This window comes from Plecotus auritus (assembly GCF_963455305.1).
Source record: "Plecotus auritus genome assembly, chromosome: 8".
NCBI lineage: Eukaryota > Metazoa > Chordata > Mammalia > Chiroptera > Vespertilionidae > Plecotus > Plecotus auritus.
In genome coordinates this window covers 26,256,759-26,278,887 of record NC_137782.1, presented here as the reverse complement: position 1 = coordinate 26,278,887, position 22,129 = coordinate 26,256,759, and the positions used below count along the sequence as shown (strand labels likewise).

The 22,129-nt window shown below is 37.6% G+C and overlaps 1 protein-coding gene across 1 annotated transcript in view; it reads right to left on the bottom strand.

Annotated features, from left to right (window-relative positions):
- STK4 (serine/threonine kinase 4) overlaps window positions 1–22,129 on the bottom strand; it is a 94,318-nt gene that overhangs the window by 42,437 nt on the left and 29,752 nt on the right. The gene's annotated exons all lie outside the window — the stretch shown is intronic.

Below are 22,129 nucleotides of genomic sequence, written 5' to 3'. Positions count from 1 at the left end.
GTTTAATAAATATATCTATCTCCATCCAGATGGGTTCCAGCCTCTGGATCCGTGGCTTCTGGTTAAAGACTTCTTTAAAAATCTAATGAAAAGTGCAGGAAAATGCAAAATGTTCACTGAAAATATTTCTCATTCCATTGCAAAAGTTTCACAGGCCCTTAAAATTCATGCAAAGATCTCATCAGTGTCCCTTTTTTCTACGTGGAAAGACTAGGGTGATACAATAACTTTGAGTATGCTGCAAATAATATTTTTGGGTCCCCTATAGCAAATAGTCTCTGTAATATTAGACTGAAAACAGAGGAGCAAGCAAAATATTTATTAATCATCTACATACACAATATTCTCTATCAGCACTACAGTAGGAAAGGGGGGGTGATTCACTAGGGTGACTTCCCTTCATAATTCCAATTGGACTAATGAGAAAAATCTGCATGAAAAAGAAAGTATAAATAAATCACAATCCACACCATAAAATATTATGTAACTTTTAAAATACCATTTACAAATGGTTTATGGTAAAGTTAAGGGTGAAAATGAGATACAATATTATATTACAGTATGATATAAATTCTGTGAAATCACATACATAGGAGAGAAAATAAAAAGACTAAAAGAAAATATACCAAAATGTTAATAAGATTTGTCTCTGATAGGATTATAGGTGACTTTATTTACTTCTTTTAAATATTTTTCTTTTTTTATTTTAAATAATTTTTTATTTTTCAATTACAGGTTACATATATTACATTAGTTTCAAGTGTATAACCCAGTGACTAGACATTTATATAACTTATGAAGTGATCACCCTGATAAATCTAGTATTTATCTGACACCATACAAGTTCTTTTAAACCTTCTTTTTAAAAAGAAAATAGTACGTATTAAATAGATAGAACGGACAATAAGAGTTACATCTGCCCAGAAGATGGGGAAATCTCGCAAGCTGGACTGGTCAGGGAAGACATTCTTAGGTTGGGCCTCAAACTATCCCTAAGAAAAGCATTAGCAGTTACAGAGCAGGACAGGTATGTATGAGAGCAGCAGCAGACAGCAGTTACTAGTGACAATAGCAAAAAGAATAATTTTACTTGGCATGACTTAAAAACCTAGCTAGCTCAATGTACCTATTTCATATGTTGAAGTGGCTTTGTGCAGTTTTTCTTTAGTGCTTTCCATGAACATATGGGTCTATATAGCCCTCTCCCCAGTAACCAGAAAAAAAGAGCAGAAGGTTCAGAGCCTTAAGAAGTGGATGGGCTACGTATGGTGCCAGATGGGCACTAGAAATATTGGGGGAGCACTCTTTAAGTTATATAAATGTCTAACTACGATGCTGTACACATGAAACTAATATTGAATATAAACTGTAATTGAAAAATACAATTTAAAGAAAAGATATCTTGGTTTTATCCTATTTCCTACCATGGTTCTGTGATATCCAAATAGCATTCCAATAAATTCACATTTACAGAAGAAGGAGGAGGAAGAAAAGGAGAAGGAGGGAAAAATGAGAATGAGAATGAGAAAGAAGGGGAAGAAGGAGTAGGAGGAGGGGGGGAGGGGGAGGAGGAGGATGGGGGGGGGGAGGGGGAGGGCGGCATCTAGAAGACAAAGAACAGCAAGTGTTTCTCTTCTGGCACCTTCGTTCTCTGCAATCTTATCTCCTGACCTTGTCTAGTCCAGTTTCAAGCCAGCACCCTGACTACCTCTCAGACATTTGTCACTTACTCACTATCTCCATTGCTAGGTTTAACAGCAGCCAATCCCAGATTTGCCCACTTCCAGATGTTGCCAATAGCTTACTTCATTGTTTGTTGTCTCCTCACTTATTAGGAATTAAACACAATATTTGCTAAGACCGGTCAATGATTATGTGCTAAGTGTGTATTTTGTTTGCTCTAGGTATGATGTTAAGGGCTTTTCATGCTTAAAGTTTAATTTTTAAGTTAAATTTAATGTATTATTTCATAAGATAGTTCTGAAGGAACTATAACAAAATAAAACTTGTAAAAATTGGGGTGTTTGGGATTTGCTGACAAGTCAGGAAGCTAAGTCCTTCTGATCGGGTCCCCTTCCTCTGGGAGCGCTAACTCTGCAGCAAGACATAACCCTACACATCAAAAAGGAGTGTTTAGAGAGGCTCCCTAAACCAAGCAACTGCTGGCATATGAGGTATTCAGTTTACTGTCCTTCCTAGATACTTGATCAGCTGCAGAGAATAGAAAGTCTGGAAACAAAATAGAAAGTCCACATGGCTATCCAGGCAACTGGATAGTTATTTGGAAAAAAAGGATTAAACTGGATCCACACCTCATACCTTAAACTAGGAAAACTCCAAATGAAGAAGAGCTCTAATTGTAAAAATGGAAACCATAAGTACTAGAAGAAAGCACGTGTGAATACATTTAAAACCTGGGTGTGGGAAAGGCTTTCTAGCTATGGCAGAAACACAGATGCAATAAAAACTGGATAGATGAAAATCTTTTGTGTTAAGAAAACATCACAGATTAAAAAATGAATAAGCACGCATACATGATAAGCCAAGACAAATGGTAAATCTGAAGAAAATATTTGCAACAAACAGCATACTTTTTTTAAAAAGAATTTTCTTTTTTTTTAATTTAAGAGGTATTTATATATTAGGCAGATAAGTTCTTCAATACATAAAGAATTCTGAAAATCAAGAAAGAGAAGACAAAAATGGGGGGGGGGGCTGCAGATGGGAAGGGGAGCTGAAGACCTGAAAAGATAGTGTGTACACAAAGATATCCCATTAGTCCTTAAACATGAAAAAAATTCTTAGGTTCACTCATAATAAGAACAAATCAAAACTATTTAGAGATGCAATTGCTTACATTTCAGATTGACAAAAATTCAAAAGCTTGACAGCTGTCTATTTATTGGGAAGGGTTCAGGGATATCCACTTTCCTACACTACTGAATTGGAGTGCAAAATAGTATAAGCCTATGAAGGAGATCAGGCAATATCTAAATATCAAAATATGAAACTGGGGAAGGTACAGAAGAATTCTTTGGTGTTATATTTGAACTTCAAGTATTAACATAAACTCATAACTTACTTTAAAAAGTATATACTGTGCTTTTTTCATTAAAGGCTTTGAAGCAACAACACCCTACTACCAATGAGCACACCTACGGCTCAGATCTGGGTTTCTAAAGACCATTCCCCACTCAAAGGAACTAAGACTACTTAAGAGAAATAGCTACTTCCAGGTCTAGGGCAGAAAAAGTATAAAATGGGCCTGGACATCTTTTTGTGTCAATAAAAGCAAGCAAATATTAAAAAACTGATGGGGACACATCAACAGGATATAGGACCCACCTTGAGAGGCTCAACTGGTAAATTTTGGGACACTTTGAGTAAGCATCAAAAAGATTAAACTGAATAAAAAGAATTCATGAAATACCAGATATCAAGCTATATTACAAAGCCACGCTTCTCAAAATTGCCTGGTACTGGCACAAAAACAGACATATAGACTAATGGAACAGAAAAGAGAACACAGAAATAGACCCAAGCCATTATGCTCAATTAATATTTGACAAAGGAGGTGAGAGCATACAATGGAGTCAAGACAGTCTCTTCAATGAAAGGTGCTGGGAAAATTGGTTAGATACATGCAAAAAAATGAAACTAGATCACCAACTTATACCATGCACAAAAACAAACTCAAAATGGTTAAAGGTCTTAAATGTAAGACGGGAAACCATAAAAATCCTACAAGACTCCATAGGCAGCAAAATAGCACACATATGTCGTAGCAATATCTTTACCGATACAGCTCCTAGGGCAATGGAAACTAAGGAGAAAATAAACAAATGGGACTACATCAAAATAAAAAGCTTCTGCACAGCAAACAAAACAACAAGAAAGCCCACTGCATGGGAGAACATATTTGCCAATGCTATTTCAGATAAGGGTTTAATCACCAAAATTTATAGGGAACTCATACAACTTAACAAAAGGAAGATAAACAATCCAATCAAAAAATGGGCAAAGGACCTAAGTACTAGACACTTTCCAAAAGAGGACATACAGAAAGCCAAGAGACATATGAAAACATGCTCAAAGTCAATAATCATCCGAGAGATGCAGATCAAAATGACAATGAGGTACCATCTCACACCTGTCAGAATGGCTATCATCAACAAACGACAAGTGCTGGCGAGGATGTGGAGAAAAAGGAACCCTTGTACACTGCTGCTCGGAATGCAGACTGGTGCAGCCACTGTGGAGAACAGTATGGAGTTTCCTCAAAAAGTTAAAAATAGAACTCCCATTTGACCCAGTAACCCCACTCCTAGGACTATATCCCAAGAAACCAGAAACACCAATTAGAAAGGATATATGCACCCCTATGTTCATAGCAGCACAATTCACCATAGCTAAGATTTGGAAACAGCCTAAGTGCCCATCAGCAGATGAGTGGATTAAAAAACTGTGGTACATCTACACAATGGAGTACTACGCTGCTATAAAAAAGAATGAACTTTTACCATTTGCAACAGCATGGATGGAACTGGAGAGCATTATGCTAAGCGAAATAAGCCAGCAGGAGAAAGATAAATATCACATGATCTCACTCATATGTGGGATATAATGATCAACATAAACTGATGAATTAAAATGGATCCAGAGACAAGGTAGCACTGAGCAGACCATCCAACCTCAGGGAGAAGGTGGGGGGAATGAGAGATGAACCAAAGGACTTGTATGCATGCGTATTAGCATGACCAATGGACACAGACACTGGGGCGGTGGGGGCTTGCCCTCAGGGGTGGGAGTGGTGGGGGGGGCATTAATCGGGGGAAAAAGGAGACATGTAATACTTTAAACAATAAAAAAAAGAGAATTCATGAGCTCAGAATAATAATCTGAAAGTGAAGAAGGTTGGGGAGAGAAGAGAGAGCTCTTCTTCAGAAAAATGGCCACTCGACAACTGTATAATGGTAAGAACAGAGAATATCCTGCTTAGACAGTGTGCCCAATGGTTAGAGCGTCAGTCCATAAACTGAAAGGGTCTTGGGTTCGACTCCCAGTCAAGAGCATGTACCTGGATTGCAGATTCCATCCCAGTCCCAATCTCTTTCACATTAATGTTTCTCTCTCCCACCCTCCTTTCTCTCTCTCTCTCCTCTCTCTCTCTCTCTCTCTCTCTCTCTCTCTCTCTCTCTCTCTCTCTCTCTCTTTCTTTTTCTCTCTCCCTCTCCCCCCATCCTCCCATCTTCCCTCCCATCCACTCTCTCTAAAAATCAAAGGAAAAAATAACCTGAGGTGAGGATTAACAGCAACAACAAAACAAAAAAGAGAGCGAGAGAATATTCTTTTTTTTAGAAAATTCACACACAGACTATCTCCTTTCTTAGAAAATACAGCTTGATGTTTAAGAGTAAGTTGCATATATCGCACACCAACCTCTCCAAATTACTTATGTCATTTCATGTCTGTTTATCCACCCATCTTTATATATGCACACAAATGACTGATAAAAGTTCATCAGTAAAAATGACAACTTCTGGGTAGAAATAATAGGTAATTTAAATATGTTTTGTTAAACTATTACAAAAAACATAAAAACACTTTATTAAGAAAGCACCATATCTAAATAAAAATTGTATAATTATTACTATGTACTTCTATGATGCTTCATTAACTCCTTTCAGTCACTATACCGGTGAATTCAGAAATTCAGATCTTTAAACCAGGATGAAACACTAAAGATAGTTTTTCTGTGGTTCAATTCTAAAACATGACATAAATGCTCTGGCTAGTATGGCTCAGTTGTCCAATGCACTAAAAGGCTGCCAGTTTGATTCCTGGTCAGGGCACATGCATGCGTTACCAGCTTGATCCCTGGTAGGGAGAGTGCAGGAGGCCACTGTTTCTTTCTTTCTCTCTCTCTCTCTCTCTCTCTCAAAAATCAACTTTAAAAAATCTTTAAAATTAAATAAATAAAACTTGGCTTTAAAATAAAAGGAATGTGTCTATTAAGTTAGAGTATGATCATTTGTCTAATATCTATCACTGTTTACATGAGAATATGAGGACATTTGCTTTCACATGATGGTCTCATCATAACTTCATGACCACCATGTAAATAAGTAGGAGGAAAGAAAATGTGCACTTATTAGGCACCTACCAAGTGCTAGACAATGTACTATTTCACTTAATCCTCAAGTCTTTTGAGGTATATACAGTTATTTCCACCTTATAGGTGAGAAATTTGCCATCAAGGATAGAGTATCCTTAAACCCTCATCATCAAGTTTTAAGCCTAGTTCGCTCTCTCTTATATTGTAAATTCTCTAAAACCAAAATGAAAATTCCTGACCTGTCAGAACTGCCATTGAGTGTAGAAAGAGCAGGGGAATGGAATTTTCCCAGTAACCTTATCTTTGAACTTTTCTTTCAGCACTTCTGAGCTGGATGATCAAGTATGCTGGACAACAGCCTGTCAGTACTGCAAGCGTGAGAGAATCATTCCAAGCTGATTAAAGGCAATGCTGTCCCCAGGGCTTCAGCTGGCTGCTGGGCTTTGTGTTCAATGTGAGCTAGGGCATTTTTTCAGGTCTATCCCAGGAAATGAAGATGTTCAGTTGAATGATAATACCAGAAACCTGAAGCCATAGGGAGAGCAGAAAAGTCAAGCTTTGAAAATAGCCATGTCTTGCTGGGATTCTTTTCTCTGATGGAGAAAATGCATGAATTCCTGTATTAGGACTGGCCCATGTTTCTTTGTAAGCAGCTTCTGTGGAGTTAAATGGACGATCTGTCTAAGCTCACAGACAAAGGAGTGAATTCATAAGTAACTGTAGCCTATATTTATTTCCCTTTGAAAAAATGCTATGTAAAAGCAGAAGGACCTGGATGAATCAACTGATGAATGAATAAATAAAATGTGGTATATCCACACAGTGGAATATTATTCAGCAATAAAATGAAATGAAATACTGATACGTGATACAACATGGATGAAACTCAAAAACATTAGGCTAAAATGTTCAGAAAGAAGCCAGTCACAAAAGACCACATATTCTATAATTCTATTTTTTTGTGAAATGTTCAGAATAAGCAAATCTGTAGAGACAGAAAGAGGTTAGTGGTTGCCTATGACTATGAGGTTGGGGTGAGTAGGTGGGATATGAAAAAAATGTTCCTCTTTGGAGTGATCAAAATGTTCTAAAATTATATTGTAAACAAAATAGAGTATCTAACCATACAATGGAATATTATTCAGTCATAAAAAGGAATGATGTACCTTGAAAACATTAAACTTAGTGACAGAAGCCAGACACAAAGGCCATATTTTGTGTGATTTCATTTATATAAAATGCCCAGAACAGGCAAAGCCATAGACACAGAAAGCAGATTAATGATTGCTTGAGGATAGGTGAGGGGGTGGGGGGACTGCTAACAGGATTGTGGTTTCTTTTGGGGGTGATGAAAATGTCTGGAATTCAATGGTGGTTATGGTTGCACAACCTTGTTAATACACTAAAATCCACAGAATTGTAACTTTAAAATGGTGAATTTTATGATATGTGAATTACATATCAATGGGAAAATAATAAAAATTTTAAAACTAAATTATGGTATTGTTTGCACAACATTTTAAATACACTGGAAACCATTGAATTGCATGTTTTATTTTATTTCATTTTTGTATTTCAATAACTTTATTGTAATGTATATCCCCTAATACCAAAACATAATGGTAGTTGGTTAGGTTACCTCTGCCAACTCAAAAATAACATGGATGTAATCAAAATATTGAAATGTATCAGCCTTTTGGGAAAAACTGAAAAGTTATCTACAAAATATTGTTTACAAAAGTATAAGATACACTGTGGTTCTTTAGTTTATTTTCCAGTGCATATTTATCCATAGCATGATGTCAAAATTGGGTACAGTCATCCTGGATGGACTCAGGCTACACACTGTACTGAGTAACCATTTATAACACTTTTAATATTGCAGATCTCCTTATACTTACTGACTTAATAGAAAGTCCTGAATGCTACATCAGCAACCTCATGCCTGTTAAGATGTGTATTTATTTAGGACCTTCTGTTGGCACAGTAGGAGAAATTAGTGAAAGTATATTCTTTTCATTCTAAACAAAATTCTAAATGAAAAGCAATGGCAAAAATAGTTCCTGAATTACACACTTTAAATGAGTAAAGTATATAGTATGCAAATTATATATCAACTAGAGGCCCGGTGCATGAAATTGGTGCACTCGCGTGGGGTGGGGGGGAGGGATGTCCCTTAGCCCAGATTGCAAGAGGGCACAGGCCAAGCCAAGGGACCCCCATTGGTGCACGACTGGGGCCAGGGAGGGACGCAGGAGATTGGCCAGCTGGGGAGGGACCATGGGAAGGCTCCAAGGTGTATCCAGCCCATCTCACTCAGTCCCGATCAGCCGGACCCCAGCAGCAAGCTAAGCTACCGGTCGGAGCATCTGCCCCCTGGCTGTCAGTGCACGTCACAGCGAGCGGATGAGTGACCTTAGCATATCATTAGCATATTACGCTTTGATTGGTTGAATGGCCGACCGGACACTTAGCATATTAGGCTTTTATTATATAGGACTAGAGGCCTGGTGCACGAAATTCATGCACAGGGGTCAGGGGGTCCCCTCAGCCCAGCCTGCACCCTCTCCAATCCGGGACCTCTTGGGGGATGTCTGACTGCCAGTTTAGGCACAATCCTGGGGATCGGGCCTAAACCGGCAGTCAGACATCCCTCTCACAATCCTGGACTGCTGGCTCCTAATCGCTCACCTGCCTGCCTGCCTGCCTGCCTGGTCGCCCCTAACTGCCCCCCCCCACCCCGCCGGCCTGATCACCCCTCACTGCCTCTGTGTGCCGGCCTGATCACCCCTAACTGCCCCCTGCTGCCAGTCAGGTTGCCCCCCAACTCCCACCTCCCTGCCGGCCTGGTTGCCCCCAACCTCCACCGGCCTAGTCGCTCCTCACTGCCCCCCCTGCCAGCCTAATCGCCCCCAACTTCCCCCCCCTGCTGGCCTGGTCGCCCCTAACTGCACCCCCTCTACCAGCCTGATTGCCCCCAACTTCCCCCCCCCCCCCGCTGGCTTGGTCACCCCCAACTGCCCCCACCCCCGCTGGTCTGGTCGCCCCTCACAGCCCCCCTGCCAGCCTGGTCGCCCCACGCAGCCTGCTGTTCAGTCATTTGGTCGTCCCTCACTAACCCTCCCTGCCGGCCTGGTCGCCCCACACAGCCTGCTTATTTAGTTGTTTGGTCGTCCCTCACTACCCACCCCCCGCCGCCTGTTCACAGGCAGCCATCTTGTGAGGGTGTGATGGTCAATTTGCATATTACCTCTTTATTATATAGGAGGATGACTCAATTGATATAGAGTAGAAGACCTCTTTCCTCTACTACCACTTTTATTTCTGGATTCATCTAAACTATAACACAATGCCAAGGTCATCATAACTGGGAGGGAGCTTGGCCAAAGTCTGAAGCCCATCTTTTCCTTTGGAACAACCATCTATTAGACATTAAACTTTATGCCCTTCCATTTTGAACATTCATTTTTAAGACTGTCACTAAGTAAACCACAATGGTCAACCTACTCTCGCCTTAATTGCTACAGTAATAACTTTTTCTACCTTAATAGTAATTAAATCTGTTTTAAACTAGAAAACTGAACAGAGCCCGCATTTTCTTCTGTTTCACACATGAATATTTGTAAGAAAAAAAAACTTGAGTAATCCCTCAAAACTTTTTTTCTTTCTTGGAATAATATGCCTTATCATAAGGTCACTTGTTTTGTTTTTCATCTAACTTTTATTATATGTGTGTGGTTTTTGGTCTTGGTTTTGTTACTGGGAACCTACATGTATTAACTCATTTAATTACACAAGTTATTCTTCAAGTTTCTGTGTGTGGGCATAAATGTTCCTTTGAATGTTCTTTGAAACCACTAAGAATTACTGGAATCGTAAGTTATAAAATTAACTGGAGCCCAACTGAAATAACTCTTCCAGTTAACCAGCTTGAGGAAGTGCCCTTCTGTAATCTGACTTGACTTCTGGATAATGGTGCTATAGTTCTTAAAGTCTGGTGAGCTGTCATATAAGTATTTAGAGATCTAAATCCAAATTTCAAACGATTACAAACTAAAGGGATAGAGGCAGCATATCTGAAAACATATAAAAGGCTTACAGGTGAGAATAATCCATACCATTGTTATTTTAATAATTTCCTAATTTCTGGTCTTTTCAAGCTCCAAATCATCCAACTCTTCTAAAAAAAAAAACACCCACTTTTTTGTATTGCTTCTCTTTTTCTTTTTTTTAATATCACTTTTCTGATGAAAATGTCCTTATACTACACTATTACTAACAGAATCAAGTTTGAACTCCTTACTTTGGCATTCAGTGTTCTCCAATATCCAGCCAACATCAACTTCAGCCCCACAAAATATTCAATTTTTTTTTCTACCTTTCTGATATTGTGCCTGCCTGGAATATCCTCCCTTAACCTTTCTGTATATCCAAGTCTTTACTTTCCTTCTTACAAATCCTTTAACACTTTGCTATTCTACTTACCCAGCATTTGGCCCAAGATTATATTACCTTCATATGTAGGGGTCCTCCAGCCTTAACTAAGGCTGTCATCATCATCAAAGAGCACTATCTGAAGCACCTAGATGGTACTTCATCCACACAAGGAATTAGAAAGAATAGGTATAGTACAGTAGGCTCTCCATAAATATTAGATAATGGTTTTAACAACTGTCATCTTCCCCTTGTACCTATAAATTCCTCATCAGCAGTAAATTTCTCATTTGGTATTTGTACAGTACACAGTAACTACCTAATAAATACTTCTTGTTTGGTATTAAGTAATTATTTTTAACAAATACTGATTTCAAGTGATATTTTTTAGAACATAAACATTTAAGAGAATCATCTACTTTCTGTTTATAAATTAATTTAAATTTATTAAAATGCATGTCCATTTTCTAGCTGAATAAGAGGAGTAAGCAGGTCAAAAGAGCTTAGAGCAACAAAGAAATATATTCTCCTGACTGACTGACATTGACTTATCTGCCTCTTAGGCGTAAGAGTCAAAGTATATTTTTGGCACTCATTTTCCTTTGCTCTTCATTACTATTACTCTACTGCCCTCTCTTGGTTCACCTTTCACCAACTGAACTACTATGATGGAACACCTTATCGTCCCCCAAATATAGGTCTTGAGCCTTTCGCCCATGTTACCCTGAAATCTGGTACTTTCATATCCTAACATGTGGTCTGGCAGGGTGTTTTAAATGAATTTTCAGGCACCAAGAGTCTGTGCTTTTTGGCTCATTCCAAAAGAATCAAGAATATGAATGGTTTCCAAAGATAAAACGTAGGCCCAACATCTGGACACAATTAGAAAAACTGCACAAACAATTAGGATCTAGTCTCCACTCTGGCACAAAGACCCTGAATTATTTGTGCAAATGTGAGAAAAGTCTAAGGACCAAGATGTCTGCTCTTCTATTGTAACTCTCACCCAGGAGGGAGCTTTTGATAAATGTCCAGTGAACCACAGTGACTATCTTTTAGGCATGGAAAAAATTCCAGTCAGTAATACATTCCACAGTATAAAGATAAGAGTTTGAAACTCTACAAAGGAAGGTTCTTGTGGATCCAAAGTCTAGCCTTCTTTAAAATCTACCATCTTGTATTTTGAGCTATTTAACAGATCCTCAGAACACCTATCATCTTACTTATAAGAAATTTTACACATACACACACAAACACACACACACAAAATCTCTTTCCCTCTCTCTTCTCAGCACATTTTTAAAAGCATTACTGAAACTGACAAGTGACCTTCCATTAGATCAAACATTTTCATGCCAGAGTTCAGACACAGAGGTAGCATTTACAAAACATCAATAATACCAAGAGTGAAAACTAAAAGCCTAACTAGCAAGAAGAAAGGAATCAGGATGCTGAAAAGTAGCACTGGTTCAAGGAAAATTTGGGTCCCATAAAAACACCACAACCAAACGTTAAAAGACTCATATAATTAATAAAGTACCAACCACTTTTAAGCATTTACATGCTAAATATGTTACATGTATTATCTTGTATCATCTGCACAACCCTACAAAGTAGGAACTCTTATGCCTCACTTTTTCAGACTAGGAAACTGAGGCTCAAGAAAGGAAATAACTTGCCCAAGCTGACCTGGTTCATCAGACTGTGGGCCACGTTTCAAACTAAATTACTGTCCTTCCCACTACTCCTTTGTCCTTCTCTTGCTCTTACTCAGAGATATGATTCTAACAAAACTAAATGTTTTAAGTTAAGCTTTGGTAGGTATAACTACACTATTACTATCTGAAACTCTCCTATGATGCTGACTGTGAGTGGCAAGGATACATGAACACTTAATATTCTGATGATAGTTTTTAAACATCCTTGGGATTAGAAATTGGACAGTAAGCCTATTGTGGTAAAAGAATACCTGTGTTAAAATACCTGTAGTCCTTTATGTTCTATTTATCATACTTGCAAAATGCTATTATCTGAGTCCGAGAGAATGAGACAGATAACACACAAGGGAGTCAATGTTATAACAATCCCCTCCAAACAACTGCAGGTGGAAAGAAAATAGGCTGTGAGTCAAGAATTTCCATTTTATGCAGCTCCAAAATTAGTATCTGATGGATGGTGGTGAAATAAAATCACTTCAACAAGAGCCTGGACTTTGGTTGACAATAGGTGTCTTCATGAGACTTAGGACTTTCTGTGGAACTATCAATACAGAATGTTTTTACCACATAATATCATCACAGTAACTTGCCTAAAACATGCTTCTGAGTTATCCTAACTTAATTATGCCACTATGCTTTAAAATTCTATTTCAAAGAGATTAATGTGGCAATTGCTCTAGAATAAAAATCAATCCTAATATATAAAGAGCCAGGATCCGTCACGACCTAAACAACCAGATGGACAACCGAACAGCAGGCTAGGGTCCTGGCCGCGCGGGGCGGGAGTCAGTCCTGGGTCATGTAAGTGGAAACCATAAGATATAGAAACAAGGCAGACCTATCCCTCCACATGGGGAGATACTGGCAGAAGAATAGCAGGGAGCCAGAACTCCCACCATTATTCATAACAATAATGAATACCCATCCCCCCCCCCCACACACACACACCTACAAACCTTGGGTCAAGTGGGGAACCTGGACTTCTACTCTCTTCTTGAAATAATGAGGTGGCATCTCACCCTTCCCTTACCAGAGCAGTATCAAAGCAAGCCAGATAAAACAGGGTTGAAAAAGATCCAGAGTTTCATAATGCTCAAAATTTCTAGGTTTCAATTATCAAATTATTTATACAAAGCAGAAAGATCTAAAACCGAATTAAAAAGATAATAGATACTAACACTGAGATAGTAGAGATGATAGAGTTATTTGATAATAAGTTTAAAGCAGCCATCAAAATAATCTTTAAGTGAGTGATTTTGAACATCCTTAAATGGGAAAAAAAGAAAGTTATGGCAAGTAAATAGAAAGTCTCAGCAAAGAAAATGAAGCTATAAAGAAGAACCAAATGAAAATTATAGTACAGAAGAATATAATAACTGAAATAAATAAGTCAGTGAATGGGCTCAAAGCAGAATGGATGGAACAGAGGAAACACTCAGGAAACTAGAAAATATAACAACAAAAGTATCCAATGAGAATAGGAAGAAAATGGGCTTAAAAACAACAACAGAAAAAAGATCAGAACCACAGGAACCAGTGGAGTCACAACAACAACAACAACAACAACAACACCACAAAATAAAACTCTAACATTTGGAGTCCAGGAAGAAATTAAAGGAGATGGAGCTGAAAGAGTACTTGAAGAAATAATGGCTGAAAACTCTCCCAATTGGTCAAAAGACAGAAATCCTCAATTTTAAGAAGGTGAGCAAATACAAAATGAGATAAACCCAAAGATATCAACACCCACATCATAGTCAAACTTCTGAAAAATAAAAATAAAAACAAAAAATTTTGAAAGTCTTGAATGACAAATAACACTTTATCTATAAGGAAAAAGTAATTCTCATGACAATAGGTTTTCCATTAGAAACCATAAAGTCTAAAAATAAAAGAACTGTCAACAGAGTCCTATATCCAATGAAAATATCCTTCGGCAATATAGGGGAAATCAAGGCATCTCAGGAAAGAGAAAACACAAATGTAAACAAGAATTGATAAAGAATAATATTCAAATCTCAAAAAATATATGAAATATATTCAATGTCATCTGTCCAGGTAAACTCAAATTTATTCTTCCATTACTTATTTACCAGGATAGCTAAAATTAAATAGGTTTATAATATTAATTATTAGCAAGTATCTGCAGGATCTGGAACTCTCATTCACTGATGGTGGTTGTATAAATTGGATAAAAGGATGCAAAACTGTATCTACTAAAACTAAACATATGCCTAAATCATGAGTCATTAAATTTACTGCTTTTATATATCCAAAAGACATGAGCATATAGGTCCTCAAAATCATATGTGAAAGGATGTTTAGCTTATCTTTATTCATAATATTTTCAAATTAGAAACAACTTACAAATCTGCCTACAGGAAAATGGAAGAATGGTAGTAAATTCAAATAATAGAATACTACACACCTATAAAAAAAGAACAAAATCCTGATATGAAGAATAATGTGGGATAATTTCATATATATTATGTTGAGCAAAACAAGTGAGACACAAATGAGAATACATCATATAAATCCACTGATACGAATTTCATGAACTGATGGTACTATCAATGATTATAAAGATCAGAAAATTAAGAAATTCTGAGGGTAGTAGTCAGAAAGGGGGATGAAAGAAACTTCTAAAATCTTGAAAAAGATTCTACATCTTATATTGGATGTTACATATGTAAACAAGTTTGATCTCTACATATACATTTCATGCACAGGTAGAGTTAAATATAAGTGTTTTCTAGCACTGAAAGTAGCTTATTATTTGAGCTTGGGTTCCTCAACTTTCAGAGTCCATGCTAATCTTCATTATGTCTATTACCCTCTGAAGATAAATAGTGCCATCAAGATCTAATTCTACAGCTCAGTAACCCTGAAAAATGAAAGAGGATTTATCCTGATTAAGAACTCTAAAGAAATCATATTAACAATTCAATATAATTCACCAAATGTTCTGCATAAAACATCATCTCAAATGGAGTACCATTCAATAATTGGAATTTAAGAGGAAGTAAAAGAGGTGTTTCGTTATTCTCATAGTTTGTGGACTTAGTGGTAATACTGATAAATTATTGGAAAAGTAGGTATTTACTTTTTCTACAAATATTTAAATTGTTTGGGTAATACCAAAAGACTGTAAACTTTTAGCCTAAATATACTTTAATATATTTTTATTGTTGATTTTAGAGAGGAGAGAAAGATAGGAACATCAAAGATGAGATAGAATAATTGATCGGCTTCCTCCTGCATACCCCACACTGGGGATCTAGCCTGCAACTCGGGCATGTGCCCTGACCAGGAATCAAACCGTGATTTCCTGGTTCATTGGTTGATGCTCAACCACTGAGAAACACCAGCCAGGCAGCCTAAACATACTTTAAAAAGTGGCTTTCATATATTGGGAAATGAAATATTAAAGTAATATGTAATCCTATGTAATAAAAGCTAATATGCAAACTGACCGAACAGCAGAACGACGAGTTGCTATGATATGCACTGACCACCAGAAGGCAGAAGCTCAATGCAGGAGCTGCCCCCTGGTGGCCAGTGCGCTCCCAAAGGGGAAACGCCGCTCAGCCAGGCTCACTGCTGGCAAGTGCAGCGATGGTGGCAGGAGCCTCTCCCATGGGGAGCGGGCCTAAGCCATCAGTCGGACATCCACCGAGGGCTCCTCAACTGCAAGAGGGCACTGGCCGGGCTGAGGGACCTCCACCCCCAGTGCACGAATTTCGTGTACTGGGCCTCTAGTATCTAACATAAAGAACTATGGCAAATCAGTAAAAAAAAAAAAAAAAGGCTATTAAAGAACTCATTAGATTCTTGTGTAGGCAACATAGAAGTGAATTAGATGAAAACCAAAGAGGCTAGGCAACAAAAGCTGTAAGTCATTATTAATATTTATTTTGATACATATCAATCAGTTCTGCACAAGAACTTGAAAATTTATTTTTTAAATGTATTCAATTACTTGGTTAGGGCCATTTTAGCTGATAATAGTTTCAAAACTATACACATGGTACTATGATACATTTAGAGGACATCAATTCTGGTTAAGAATTCTGAGAAATCTAGGAAGAGAGAAGAAAAGTTTAAGCTATTTTGACAGATTTAGGCTGGTTTCAGTCTTATTTGAACTTTGCCATGTATGAGGTATCCAAACTCCTATCTAAATAAAAATACATTGCCCTGGTGTTGCTGTGGTTATTTAAAATAAATAACAGTGCTAATCTTGAAGAAAGCCTACCAGAGAAAGGAGTTTTGTAAACACAAATGGGAACACATTTTTAACTCATAGCCTATTACAGAGCTCCCTCTGATGGTCAAAGGAAGTGCAAGAATCCTAACACTCACAGAACCTCTCATGTCACTTCAGAAATATGTCCCTCTGTTCTTAGGGGCAAACAAATTTCTTCTACAGCCCTTATGAAAAAAACCCAGTTACATAAACAAATAGCAGAAACCTTCCAAAATCCCCAAACTGATAGATTTTTATCCAGACATGTGTTTTCAAAGTAGTGTGGGCCATGGTTTACCAATATGGTTCTTACAGGTGTTCTGGAGGTGTCTTGTAAAGCAATCAAATCTCACCTCACTCTAATTTCCTCCTTCCAACTGCATTCTGATTCTTTACTATAGACTCAGATATATACAACCAAATATACTCCCTCATGTAACAATACCATTAACCTATCAACAGAGGCAGACCCCCTTTGAAAATCATCTACCTTTTGCTTCTGGAAATCCTGGGGAAAACATGTAGAGTAGCCTGTTATTCAAATAACCAGCAAGGACAGTTATATTCATGTAGGCTGAGGCTTCCCAACATAGGACCTGTAACATGAATCTTAGTCCTGTCCCTCAACAACTTAAGGGGCTCTGCTGAGAAGTAGTATAATATAATGATTAAAGAGTATGAATTTTTAAATCAAGCACATCTGGCATCAAGTCTTGGCTCTTCTATTATTCACTATGTAATCATGAGCAAGTAACTTAACCACTCTGCAATTTAGCTTCTGTTACCACAAAATTGGGGGTGGTGATGGTGGGAGTACTATATGGCTATATTTACCACACAGCATAGTTGTAATGATTAAAATAAATGTGAAACGCTTATAAAGGATTAAGCACAGAGCCTGATATATATTACATGCCAAGGTATTAAAGATTATTATTAAGTTATAATGTCTATCCTCCTGAGTATAATAATTTATGCATAATAATTCTTTCTAAAAATAAATATTTCTGGAATCCAGAAGCCAGCACCAGTCTTACCATGAATTTTGGTGAGTTGTATATTATGGGTCTAATGTCCATTAATGCTAGAGTAGGCTTCCAAAACAAATCAGGGGGTTAGCAGAAAGAAGCATACACTCTGGAGTTCTTTCAGTTCCCAGCTCTACCACTTCCTGCCATGTGACCATTAGCAAATAACCTCTCTGAACCTGTTCCCTTACAGAGAAACTATAGAAATATCATTGCTGTAGACAGGTCAAGACAACTGACAGAAAAAAAGATGACTGAAAGAGCTGAAGCGCGAGAGGCCTACCCTCCTGCTCCAAACACATAGAAATTCAAGATTTAAAAACAACAACAACAAAAAACACACAGTAATGTTTAAACCCAAGACAGGAAAGTCTGCAGATGGCACAGCAAGGTGGCCCATTGCTAAAGCCAAACCATCTAGTTTGAAGACTGATATGAGAACACGAATTGGGATAAAGACAGGAGCCAAGACACATCGAGGTAGAACTCAATTCCCAGCATAAAGGTAGGAGCCAAGACTCAAGGACATGGCTTAGGAATGGCTTCTGGCCATTAAAGCGATGGAAAGAGTCAACTTCTAGAAATATAATTCCTGGGCTGTACCACAAGCATACTACGAAAATGAGAGATAATCTAAAGACTGCTCTAGAGAGAAATACCCCTGAGGGCCCCAAGAAGGATGCCTACCTATTAGCCATGAGTGATATTATTTTTATAAACATGTGGACTATTAGAGCTATAAAAGACAAGGAAAATACACAAGTTTAAAAATTCTTTAGCCTTTTGACCCAGTGTTCCACTTCTAGGAATATATTTAAAAAAGTATGTATGTACCCCTATGCTCACTGCAGTGTAATTACAATAGCCAAGATATGGAAGCAGCCCAACTGCCCATCAGTAGATGAGTGGATAAAAAAGTTGTGGTACATTTACACAATGGAATACTACTCCATTGTAAGGTAAGAAAGGAAATCTTACCTTTTGTGACAGCAGGGATGGACCTGGAGAGCATTATGCTAAGTGAAATAAGTCACTCAGAGAAAGACAGATACCATATAATTTCACTTGTATGTGAAATCTAATGAACAAAATAAACAAACAAAATAGAAACAGACTCATAGATACAGAGAACTGACAGCTGTTAGAGGGGAAGAGTGTTGGGAGACTGGGTGAAAAAGATAAAGGGATTAAGCAAAAAAAACCAAAAACTCACAGACACAGACACAGTATGGTGATTACCAGAGGGAAAGGTGGGTGGGGAGTTAGAAGAGGTCAAAGCGGGGGATAAATGATGGAAAGAGACTTGACTTTGGGTGTTGAACACACAATACAATATACAATCTACAACAGATGTTACAGACGTGTATACCTAAAACCTATATCATTTTATTAACCAATGTCACCCCAAAAAATTCAATAAAATTTTAAAAATAATTCTTTAATTTTACTGATTAGGGCACTGAAGTCCATACAAGGAAAGTGAATTATCCAATATAACACAGATAGTATCTGAGTCAGGCTTAGTAAAAAAGACTCCTTTAAATGTTTAAAAATCAGTTTTGAAAAAATGATATGATGCTTGAGATTTGCTTTAAGTTAATTCAGCCTGTTATTTCCTTGGGAGGGGGAGCCTAAAACATGATGGGCAATGCGTTAATCATTTCTGAAACCGGGCAATAGGTCCATTGGAGTCATTATATTATTCTGTGCAACTGTGTATGTTTTAATTTTCCATAATGAATGTTTAAATAACTCCTAAAATAGTGAGGCAAAGATCCCAAAATAAGTGGTAAATCTGTCAAACTTGTGCCTCAAAAACTATATTATAAGACCTGCAGCAGATTGTTTGTGAACTGAGTATATTTAATATCACTCAGCTGCGACTGTTGAGGTTTTAATGTTTTTTTCATCATGACTGTAATAAAAGATGCATTTTCTCATTAGGCATGCTAAAACTATCCAAGCTCAGAAACTGCACAAACAACCCATTGAATTAATTAGCACTTGAAATATGAAAATTACATTTGGAACAAAATTAATTCTTTACATTAAAAAGGGCAGATTTTCCATAACCCATTCATGCACAACACGTTAATGGGTTAGCCTAGGTATATTATACAGTGATTATAATCATCTACATAATTAAAGCCCCTCAAACAAGAAGATATGGCACTCAGAGTCAAAGGAAAGAACTAGAGTCTCAGCAGCTTATTACTGCAAAGCAAACCTTCCTAACAAATCATATGGCTACTTAGAAAAAAGAAAAAACTAAATTTAGTTCATAGCATTCACTTGACAATATATGTAACACCAAGCACAATATATCTAGGGTGCTTCAACTTTGAGTTTAGGGGATACAACATTCCCTAAGAATACAATAAGAACTTAAAGAGACTAGCAGGGAGTGACAAATGTCACTTTGTAAATATCAATTTTTAAGGCCATAAAAAGCAGTGAGAGGAGGAAGAAGAGAGGAAAAGGGATTCTTAAGGCAATACATAGTTCAAAGTCCTAATTTACAGGACACACAATGATATCAACAATATTTGTGATGGTTTTTTATTTTTCTGATAAATGCCAGAAAAAAATTTGGGGAAAAAATTTAAAGACATGTAATCCTATTACCAATAATAGCTACTTTAAAAAAATATATGTTTGTATTGATTTCAGAGAATCGGTTGGCTGCCTTCTATACACTCCCTACTGGGGATCGAACTGTGACTTCCTGATTAATGGGTCAACGCTCAAACACTAAGCAACACTACTTTTAATATTTGGTTTATTTCTCTCCAGCTTTTTTATTCAGTCAGTTTTTTTTTCAGTCATTTTTCTATGCACATATTAATATATTAATTTTTTTTTACTTTGGTAAAACTGGGTTATGCTATAACTTTGTTTCCTTTTAAATATATTTTTATTAATTTCAGAGAGGAAGAGGGAGAGATAGAAACAGCAGTGATGAGAAAGAATCATTGATCAGCTGCCTCCAGCAAGCCCCCTTCCTGGAGATTGAGCCTGAAACCTGGGCATGTGACCTGACAGGGAATTGAACCATGACTTCCAGGTTCATAGGTCAATACTCAACCACTGAGCCACACTGTCTGGGTGATTCCTTCTAAATATTTCCCCCAAAACAGGATTTTTAATATTTTTGTATGGTGTAGTATTCTATCCTATGGTTGTATCATAGTTTATTTGACTAACCATTTTCTATTAAACATTTAAATTAATCCAATTTTTCAATTTTAAGTAATGTATTTGAAAAAATTCTTGAATATAATTTGCTTATATCTTCAATTATTTTCTTGGACCAGAGCGAGCCCTAGAACTGGAATTTACTGAGTCAAAGGTTTGAACTTTTCAAATTCTTGATACATACTACATTCCAGAAAAGTTACACAAGTTACATATCCACTAATAGTATTACTACTCTTTCCTATCTCTGTGGTTCTGGTCAGAGGCCAAACACAGATGATGAGCAAGCCATGGCCTCAAAATAGAACAAACACACAAACAATCTTTTCCCTTCAAAAACAAAGGGTTGCCTGGCCAGCATGGCTCAGTGGTTGAGCGTCACCAGGAGATCACGGTTCAATTCCCGGTCAGAGCACATGCCCAGATGCAGACTTGATCCCCAGTGGGGGGCATGCAAGAGGCAGCCAATCAATGATTCTCTCTCATTATTTATGTTTCTGTCTCTCTATCCCTCTCCCTTCCTCTCTGAAATAAAAAAAACAAAAAACAAACACAAAAAAAAAGCCCTGACCGGTTTGGCTCAGTGGATAGAGCGTCGGCCTGCGGACTCAAGGGTCCCAGGTTCGATTACAGTCAGGGGCATGTGCCTTGGTTGCGGGCACATCCCCAGTGGGGAGTGTGCAGGAGGCAGCTGATCGATGTTTCTCTCTCATCGATGTTTCTAACTCTCTATCCCTCTCCCTTCCTCTCTGTAAAAAATCAATAAAGTATATTAAAAAAAAAAAAAACCAAAGGGTTGATTATAAATACAAATATCTGAAAGGTGAAACATAGAGGGAAATCCCTAAGAACCACAGCCCTGGAACTGTCTCAGCCACAATAAACCAGCTGCATCCCCTGAACTCACTAGCCTTTCTCTTGCCTCCTCGAATTTGTGAGCATTGTTCCCTTTGCTGGACCATCTCCACCCCACACTACTCACTTGCCAGCCAGCTTGCCTTTTTCCTCCAGGAATTCTTCAGTAATCCGCAGTCTAAACTAAATACTCTTCCACTCTGCTTCAACAACACCCTATATTACCTCTATTTTAGAACTCATTTTATACACTGAAGAATAATTAATGGTCTGTCCCCCACACTAGACAATGAGTTCCTTCAGGCCAGGGACTGTTTCTTCATTTCCTGTTGCATTTTTAGCATCTACAAAGTACCTGGGATATGATAGGCACTGAAGAAAAATTTATTAAGTGAATTAATCAATCACAAAGCAGAAGGACTAGGGGAGGGGTTAGAGAACTTTTTCGGTCTGTAAAGAGCCGGACAGCAAAACTTTCAGGATTTGGGAGCCCCATGGTCTCAGTCACCAATACTCAATTCTGCTTCTATAACACAAA